This window comes from Rhinolophus hipposideros (genome assembly GCF_964194185.1).
Source record: "Rhinolophus hipposideros genome assembly, chromosome: 3".
In the NCBI taxonomy this organism is placed as follows: domain Eukaryota; kingdom Metazoa; phylum Chordata; class Mammalia; order Chiroptera; family Rhinolophidae; genus Rhinolophus; species Rhinolophus hipposideros.
The window spans coordinates 97880653-97889450 of record NC_138049.1 but is presented as its reverse complement, the minus strand read 5'-3'; positions in this window follow the sequence as shown (position 1 = coordinate 97889450).

Genomic DNA, 8798 nt, shown 5'->3' with positions numbered 1-8798 from the left:
TTTTTAGGGTCCCCTGGCTCCATTTGGTTCCTCCTGGTTTCCTAGTCATATAAGCCAGGCTTCCTCTCCCGCATCCTGGTCTCCTGGGCAGGCTGCTGGGAACGTGTGCCCAAGGGACTCGCAGGTGTGCACACACATACCCACCTCAACTCTGTCTGTGGTAAGGACGTACAAGCCTCCTCAAAGATGCTCACACACACCAGCTGGGCATGACCTGAGCTACTATGACCTGGCCACAGGGGAGCCCAAGACTGTCCAGCATCTTCGGAGAAGGCACCTGTACCTGGCACATAGTAGGTGCTCAGGAAATGTGTGTCCTCTGGCCACAAACCACCCCCACCGTGTTGGCGTCATGTTGGTCTGTCCATTCCTCGTGGCCCAGATCAGGGGTCAGCAAACTATAATCTGAAAGCTAAACGTGGTTTTTAAATGACTGGGGAACTACTTGAAAGAAAAACATATTTTGTGACATGTGAAAATTATGGGAAATACAAACTTCAGTCCATAAAGAAAGCTATTTGGGGACAGCCACATCCATTTGTTTATGTATCATCTGTGCCTGTTTTCCTGCTATAACAGCAAAGGTGAAAAGCTGTGACAGAGACCATATGGCCCACAAAGCTTAAAGTGGTTGCACTCAGCCTTCTGCAAAAATGTTTGCCAACCTCAGTCTAAATTCGATCTTCTCAAAGTATCTGTGGTTGTAATGGACTGAAGGTTTGGGTCTCCTCCAAAGTCATGTTGAAATCCCAACCCCCAAAGTGATGGTGTTAGGAAGTGGGGCCTCTGGACTTGATTAGGTCATGGTTGGGGCCCTTTGGATGGAATTAGTGCCCTTATAAATGAGACACCAGAGACCTCTCTTCTCCTTTTTCCACCAGGTGAGGATACAACCTGGAAGAGGGGCTTCACCAGAACCCACCACGCTGGCACGCTGATCTCAGACTTCCAGCCTCCAGCACTATGAGAAATACATTTCTGTTTTTTTAAGCCAACCAAACTGTGGTACTTTGCTATAGCAGCCTGAGCAGACTAAGAGAGTGGCGGAGGACCCTAAAAAAAAACAACAACAAAAAAAAACCCTCCTATCCATCAATGACTTTTTCTTTGTTAAATACAACAAAAATATATTACTAGAAACAATGACAAAAAAGAGACATACAAAGTGCAAGCCTAAAATACTTATTAGATTTGACAGACATAAAATTGCATTTCAACAAATACAACCAGAACAAATATAGCACAGGGGGAAAATTTAAATTATAAAAACTTCACACATTGTTCATTGAAAGTGTGCCTATATGTGACTGATACAGTGGCTTAACATTATACCTGTAATGTTTCGTTGTTTCTCAGTCATAAGTAAACAAAAAGTTAGAAGGAAGAGAGCAATTTTCCATATAAAGGCCAAAATTTATACTTTGAACAAATACCCTGTATATCTACATTTAAAGACTTAAATGTGACAAATGATGATTCTTCTTGCTTATTAACTCACCTAATCTAAGTAATATTAATGACACCATCACTCTTAGGGAAAAATGTATAAAGAAATTGTTTTGATGCTTTATTTTAATAACACTCATAGTAGAAAACTGGTCTCACAGTTATGTTGACAAAAATACAAGAAGGAATTTTAAAGCCATTTCAACAAGCTCAATATTTTTATCTTAACTTTTACAAGAGGAAGCGAGTGATGCTATATTTTCAAACTGCATCTTCAATCCTCCACTAGTAGCTCGTTCCAAAATATTATCTTATAAGTCTATAGTTATACTCAAATTATCTTGGGATGATATAATGGATTCTGGATCTATGAATTTCCAATGCATATTTCCTCTTTTGACAGAAAACGAAATCTGACATCCTATCAAATTATTAAAGTTTTTCTGTGAGCATTTTTATAGATATGCAATATCAAGATTATCACCTATTTTGGCGATAATTGTTATTAAATTAAGAACATGTCATAACAATTTACAGAAACTATTCTAAGCTTCTGTCTTTCGCTTTTGCTCTTAGATTTTATTGCCAGTGAAAAACCTGTTGCATGGAAACGTGAACGTCAAGGCCATCTTATAAACAAGTCTGACTGTGCAATTCACACCTTCACTAGACTGGTCTCTACCTTGCCAAAACTTGAAGAGTCCTTCCAATAGATCAAACATTCTCAATAGAACTGTCCCTCTCAGTAATATTGCAACTGGGCATGTGAAAACAACTGTTTCTGCTGTTTCCATTTTATCGCATAATGAAGGGAATGATTTCCAATTCAATACATTCATCTTTATGTAATTCATAATTTTCCACATTGATAAGCATACTGTTCAGTTCAGCTGATATTTTTGTCATAGCGAGACTTTCTTAATGAAGGAAGCAGTGCATTGATTTACATTCTGGCACAAGTCTCCCTAATCTGAGTGACTGACTGGTTTAGAATGCTTTCCCGATGTAGCAGCTGCCGCCATCAGAACATACCGTGTTTCCCCAAAAATAACACGGAGCCAGACAATCAGCTCTAAGGCGTCTTTTGGAGTAAAAATTAATATCAGACCCGGTATTATATCATATTACATTACATTATATTACATTACATTATATTAAAGACCCGTTATTACATTATCGTACAATGAGACCGGGTCTTATATTAATTTTTGCTCCAAAAGAGGCCTTAGAGCTGATTGTCCAGCTAGGTCTTATTTTCGGGAAACACGGTACTCCTTAAACCCCAAACATAAATCTTAAACCCCAAACCACTTGTTGATAATTTGATCCCTCATAGTTCTATACAGTTCAGAGCTGGTTGTGGTTTGGCAATGAAGTTAAAAGATGCAGAATTCCTTCACGTCATCATGTTCAAATTGCACATGTCGTAAAAGAACAGCTTATGTCAACAATATATGTGCACTTTTCAAGTTGCCATGAAAAATATTTTGCTAGCTTTATTTGTTCTGGGACTTGGTCTTTCCTGCCATTAGATATTTCTGGATGCCCAAAGCTAAAGATTCGATGGAAAGTGACGCTTAAGCTTTCTTTCTTGCCACAAGTTAACCCAACCCTGTGAAGCAAACATCTCTGATGGAGTTTTTCAATGTTTGGCAATTGTAGATAGATTTTTAGTCTTAGCAACACAAAGTGTTACTTCACAAGAAGCCCACAGAACACTAGAGTTTATATGTGAAATACTGATTGCTCTCAAGCTTGTTACCTCAATACTCTGTCTTTCAAAAAAAAATTGGTTTGTTTTGAACTTGTGTTTTTGTGTTTGGTATGTAAATTCCACTGGTTTTATGATGGATTCCCTTCATTAGCCAGTACATCTCAACAAGTAACTCACTGGTATTAGTATTTTCACCATTACTGATAACTAAAAACTCTCACTCTCTATATGATGAGTGCCATAGTTTCCAGGTGCTGCCATGACAAATTACGACAAATGCAGTGGTTTAAAGCAATGCAATTCTGTAGGTCAGAAGCCCAGTATGGGTCTCACTGGATTAAATCCAGCATCAGCAGGCTGTTTCTCTCTGGAGGCTCTAAGAGAAAATCCATTTAGTGCTCATTCAGACGTCAGGTAGAATTCAGTTTCTTGTAGCTAGAAGACCGATGCCCTGTTTTCTTGGTGGCTGTGTACTCAGAGCTGCCCCCGCTTCTAGCGTCTGCCATATTCCTCGGCAGTGGCCCCCTTCCTCCATCTTTAAAGCCAGAGGTCCTTTTTGCTGGTGTCTCTCTCTGACTATAGTTGGGGAACAGTCCCAGCTTTAAATATGAAAGATTGGCCTCACCCAGCTAATCTCCCCATCTCAAGGTCTTTCACCTGATGACATCTGAAAAGTCTCTTTTGCCACGTAGGGTGACATATTCGTAGGTTCCTGGGATTAGGATGTGGACATTGAAGGTGGTGGGGGTGGGGTGGGGGCATTATTCTGCCTCTCAAAGAGGGATTACATCTTCAAATAAAACTAGTACAAACTCTTTGGAATGATTTCAGAAAGAACAATGCTTTTGGAATCAATTCCACTATTATCATTTGGCTTATTATTACTGCTACATTCAGAAAAGATATGTCGTTTCTTGACAAAATTTCAGTGACTTTGGTTTTGCTATCTGTGAACTAGTACTTCAATGAGCTAATCACTACTCTAAGTTAGTTAATCATGTTCAAGTCTAAATTAAAAACAAACAGGTTAGATTGAAAGTGAAAATGATTATAAAAATAACAAATGATAAAAATAATTTTTCCAGGTGTTTCTATATTTTTGGGTTATAGTCGACCAAGTAACCTTAACGTCTCACATGCTGGAACATAGTCCTATTGCATGTCGCTAGGACAAAGCTGGTGCCATATGTAGCAATCCGTGACATTTGACAACACGCAAACTGGTCTACACCCTGTTTGACTACACAAAACAAGTTTACTGACCACATGCTTGGACCTTGAGGCAAAGTCAAACTGACACAGAAGTTTCAAAATACTTACTCCCAGCCCCAACTGGTAGATCGCACATTCAGTAGCTCAGGACTAGAATTTTCCCAAAGTGTCCCAAGGACCTCCTCCAGGCTGGCCACATGGGTTGCTCCTGGTCCTCATTCTGGGAAGCCTCAGAGAGAGGGCCCCTGGGGGACACGATCATACCTACATGTACATTGAGGTCTCTCTCTCTCCAGGGAGACCTCCCAGGGAACCCCCTGGCCCTCAGGTACCCCGTTCTCCAGGAATCTCCCAGCTATGGCCCTTTTCTTTCCCCTGCTGGACAGACGGCTCCCCTCATGGACCCTGGGTAGGGGTGCAGACCCAGCCACGGACACTGACACTTCCCACTTCCTTGGAGCTGACACCACTTCATTCCCTTCTGGTCCTCCCCCCCGCCCCCTACTCCCACCCCTAGCCATGGTCTTCTCTTTATCCTCTAAAGGTCCCATCACTTTTCCAGAGATGACCCCAGGCAGGGTATGTCTGGGGTCTCAATGGGAAGGCAGAGCAGTGGGAGTGGTGGGCGGGCAGCTCACAGTCTCAGAAGACAGAGGGGGGTCCGTACAAGGTATTTAGCCAGGCCCTTGAGCCAGTGGGTAAATACCTACAGGCTGGCTCTGCCACAGAACCAGGAAGGACAGGGATGTCCCTAAAATTCCCCACAAGGTGTCTCATTCCCTATCAGCCCTAGACGTGTAAGAAAGGGCATGGATATCAGAGATGTAAGCCGCTTCAAGATGGTGGCTGTGTCCACACTTGAGGAGGCTGAGAGGTAGAGAGGGCCTGGGAACAGTGGACGAGATGCTCAGAGGAAGGCCCAGGTCTCCTGACTCCTGTTCAAGTGCTCCTCCTGGAGCCAGTGACACCTCCACAGACACTCGATACAGCCGGGCAGCAATTTGTCTAATCCTGAGCCAGAAGACTTCACAACCCAGTCGCCAATCCCAAAATTCGTTTTCCCCTAGACAGATGGGCTCTGTTCCCACTTCATCCCAGTTCTTTATTCCAGATTTTCTGCTTTCAGGAATGAGTGGGTGGGTTGTGCTCCCCACTCAATACTGTCCCTTCTCTTTCCCCAGCAGCCTCTGCCTCCAGGCAGGTCACCTGGGCTCCCAATGACCTGGGCTCACCATGGACCTAGATCTGTGTGTCCCCCACTGCAAAAGCCAGAGCGGTCCCCAGGGCTTCCTCTGCCATCACTGCCCCTCCACAGTGAGTCGAAGGTGGGACCTTCATCCACACAGGCCTAGATCAGGGGCCAAGAACAGAGCTGCCACCCCAGCCCTGTCATCTCCCCTTTTTGTCCCTCTGTCCTCCAGGGAACAAAACTCCACCCTCTGCTCCTGCCCTACCCCCCTCCCCAGTGCCCTGGTCCCCATGTCTGTGGTCTCCTCCTGACCAAGAGCCTGATTCTGTCAGCCCTGCTTGTCCCGGATGGGTTTGAATTGAACTGGGGGCTAATGGAGCAGGAAACAGCTTCTGTCCCTGAACTGAGGGTTGGAGGGGACATCAGCCAGAGAACACAGAGGCAGGGAAAATTATGATTGACAGGGCTCTCTATATGTTAAAGCCACACTGAATCCAGCTGTCTTGCTGTTCTTTACAAACCCACTTTGTCTTTCAGGTGTAAACTCTCAGGTATCTTGTCCACGTTTCTCCCTTCCCTTCCCTCTACTCCTCTCCCTCTCTCCCTCTCTGATTCATTCCTCCTTCAGGAACACTCACCTGTACAGAAAGTCCTCCCACCAACTGTCCTTCCAGGAATGCTGGCCCAAGGCCACCAGCCCAGGACGCTGCCTTGTCCTAAGTCCTGAGGGAGAGAGGCTCACATAAGAGAGAGAAAGCTGCAAGCTCTGGGGAGAACGGGGCATACCAGGAAAAATGGTGGAAGCTGGGTGGAAACTGGATTAGGTAAGGCAGGGAGCAGGCTTGCTGGAAGAGGGGCAGGGATGGGGAGAGGGGAACAGGGTCAAACAATGGACTCAGCCACTTCATTCATTTCTTCCCCTCCTCCCACCTCAGAGCCTTAAGGAATCCACAGGAGCAACATAGAAGGAGGTCTCTGAGCTGCACACACCACACCAAGGTTCTTGGGGTGTTTTTTTCTCTATCTCTCTCTTCTTTGTAAATTATGGGTCAACATCAACATTTTCCCGATTCTATAAACTCTGAAATCCATTAAAGGAAAATACGAGATTTGATTCTTTCACCGACTTATTTTTCAAGTGACATTTCCCACACCTCCATCAGTGGGGCAGCCATGGGAGCTAAGATAGAGTGGTGTCTCAGCCCTGAGGCTGCCTCTCCTCTCCTCCCTGCTCTTCTCCAGAGCCAGCCCCACCCCTCCAACCAGCCCTTCTGAGGCCCATGCTCAGTAAGGGTGGATCCCAGCTCTCCTCTCCCCACCTCTGCCCTTTGCCCGGGAACCTCCCTGCACTTCCAATGTCCCTTTCTGTGACGGGCCAGCTGCCACGAGTCGAAAGGTTCCTAAAAGGGGGAGTGAGAATGCAAAAAAGAGACACTCAAACAAATGATGATGCGGCTGGTCTCCAGGGATGCTGGAGCACTGATTTAATCACCTTCACCAATTTATATCCTTTGGGTACGTGCAGTTTAACATTCACTGGCTTGTGTTATCTTACAGAGAGTAAATTTTCTAACTTTTACAAAGAAACTACAAATCACTACAAAACTCTCTAAAGTAATTAACAAGACAAAGTCTACCAATCATCCTGATAGCCATCAGTTATCTGTGTCTGGGGAAACGGCCACTCCCACCTCATTCCTCAGCAACTTGCAAAAACACTCTCAAGGTTTTTATTGCAGAGATAAGGCCTTAGTCATAAATTGAGCCAGACCACCAGACTCCAGAGCAACAGTAAATAATGGCTCCCCACACCTTTCTTCTCCCCTCAAAACCCATATGACCTTCCAGGGTGAAAACACATCACTGACCTACCAGTTAAACCTAAGCGTGAGGCTTATGGGGTCCATCGAGGTTTAGGACGGTGGTCAGGATGAGAATGACCCTTTGATTTTGTCAGCTATCTTCAGCCCATCCTTCTGGGGGAGAGAGGTAAAACCAGGAACCAGGAAATGAGAGAGTGTGCAGGGAGAGAGAGGGAAAGGAAAAAGAGTGGGCAATTTTGAGTTGACCACAGTTTCCTCCCTGTACTTCTCAGCGTCTCCCCTGCCTGCCCTCCCACCTAAGGGGGTGAGGAAACTGGGCAAGAGGGAGGCAAGAGCACCTTAGTTCTGGTGGCTGCCTTGGGAGGGCAGAGCTGAGGCTTCTCAAAGCCCAAGACCCTCCATGCAACTGAGTGAAGGAAGCTCCTGGCTCCACTTCACTTCTCCTCTATTTCCATAGAGCCCATCACCCCACGCCTCCCACTTTCTCAAAGGAGGCCTTTGTCCTTCTAAATTCCTTCTGATCAGAGGTGGCAGGGAGCCCCAATGAATCAGGCCCCTTGCCCAGGGACCACCTCATTTCTTTAGCCCCGCCACCACCGTCCGAGAGCTACCCCCAAGGAGAGGGTAGCTTGGTTGGGAGGACCTTTTCTCTTACTGGTGCTGCTAACACCCCCTCCACCAGGCCCTTGGCTTCAGATTAGGGGTTAGGGAAGAGGACCAGAAAGAAGACAGAGGACAGGAGGGGTGAGGCAGGGAGCAGTGGCCCTGCAGGCAGAGGGCCCACCAGGAGGCATGTTCCAGGAATGGGCACACAGGAGGGTGCCCCTCCCCCAGCCCTGCAGGGTCCCTGACCTTGTATTCCAAGCTCCTGCCCCAGGGAGAGGGCAAAGGAGGGAGTCTGAGCAAATCTCTGTGACCTGCCTGTCACTGGACCCAGGCGCAAAGCAGGACTGTGTCCTCCCCATCCTTGACCCTGGGTCTGGTTTCACTGGCACTCTAACTGGACTCCACAAAGTGCACTCAGGCACACTGGTGGAAATCAGTATTTTCACAGGCATCCTGGGTGATCCGAAGTGAACTCCTTCCGTGAGAAAATGGGTCTTCCTTCACAGGCTTCGTTCTCTCAGAAGAGAGAAATGCCACTCGCCCTTTCCTCAGAGGACTGGCCCCCCCATACAAACAGCTCCCCCACTCAAAAGCCAAGAAGGAAATGACTGATAGGTTTCCCACTTTAAAAAAAAACAATTCTTAAGTATGATAAAAGACACTATAAACTGTGTTTTTAAAAGTGACAGGATAGAAAATAATGACATGTTATATAATAATTAATATCCAGAATGTACAAAGCACTTGCAAAATCAAAGAAAAGGGCAACTACTCGATAGAAGAAACAGAAAAGGATAGATAGAAACTT